The sequence below is a fragment of the Lactuca serriola genome, chromosome 6 (assembly GCF_051521515.1).
Source record: "Lactuca serriola cultivar US96UC23 chromosome 6, Lser_US96UC23_V15, whole genome shotgun sequence".
In the NCBI taxonomy this organism is placed as follows: Eukaryota; Viridiplantae; Streptophyta; class Magnoliopsida; order Asterales; family Asteraceae; genus Lactuca; species Lactuca serriola.
The window spans coordinates 156381049-156382372 of NC_136413.1; the positions used below are offsets into that span (position 1 = coordinate 156381049).

The 1324-nt window shown below is 45.4% G+C and overlaps 1 pseudogene; it reads right to left on the reverse strand.

Moving 5' to 3' along the window:
• Positions 1-713: 713 nt before the first annotated feature.
• LOC145060695 (5S ribosomal RNA) lies at positions 714-831 on the reverse strand (annotated as a pseudogene).
• Positions 832-1324: the final 493 nt, after the last annotated feature.

Consider the following 1324-nt stretch of genomic DNA (forward strand, 5'->3'; position numbering starts at 1 on the left):
CACTTACTAGGCTCTCCTAGGTTCTCGACCTCACCCTGCCATCAGCTGCTGAAGAACTCCCACTAATGTCAGCTAATTACTTCATGAATACAGTCAAATGCAACAGATCTTAGATAATCCTTCGAGTAAAAGACTCAACCCTACAATGGTTAGACTCAAATGAGAGCTGTGTAATAGAGGCAAATCCATCACTCTAAGATTATTTAACCTTTACAATATATGACTTAACATATTCACTTAATAGTTAAGTCATATCACTAAGAGCTCCACAAAGCACAAAGCTATCAACATACGTGCAGTAACACTCCAAGATACAGAGCAATAAAGGACATCCTAAGCCCACTTACTATAACCCATGATAGGAACTTCCACTCTCACTGTCGGTTGCCTTATGCATGAAAATTATACACAACACAGGATCAAATAGACTGTCAAATGAAAGACTCTACCCTGGGGCAACAACCAAACAAGGAACATGAAATAAGGCAAAATGAATCATTCTATGGCTATATGATCCTAACCGTATACAATTTTTCAAACATAAACTTAACAATCACTTCTGTTAATATAGATTCCAAATCTAGCATATCACCCAGTTCTACTAGGCTACAAGACATCACATATCAGACCGATCTATCATGCAATTCCTAAAAGTATCCCTAGCCTTCTTGTAACACCCCCTCTGGCACGTATCACAATATTGTCCACTTTGGGCCACTCGGCACGAGGACTTCCCAGGGGGTCACCCATCCTGGTACTACTCCCGCCCGAGCACGCTTAACTACAGAGTTCTTATGGGATCTGCTGCCCTCACGGATTTAAAACGCGTTGTGACAAGGAAGGTATCCACACCCCTTTATAAGGAAATGTTTCGTTCTCCTTCCAAGCCGATGTGGGATCAGATCAAACCCACTTTCACTCCCCATTATAGGGTTCGACGTCCCCGTCGAACACATCGACCCGTGCCCTGGCTCTGATACCATTTGTAACATCCCCCTCTGGCACGTATCACAATATTGTCCGCTTTGGGCCACTCGGCACGAGGACTTCCCAGGGGGTCACCCATCCTGGTACTACTCCCGCCCGAGAACGCTTAACTGCAGAGTTCTTATGGGATATGCTGCCCTCACGGCTTTAAAACGCGTTGTGATAGGGAAGGTATCCACACCCCTTATAAGGAATGTTTCGTTCTCCTTCCAAGCCGATGTGGGATCAGATCAAACCCACTTTCACCCCCCATTATAGGGTTCGACGTCCCCGTCGAAGACATCGACCCGTGCCCTGGCTCTGATACCATTTGTAACACCCCCTCTGGCACGTATCA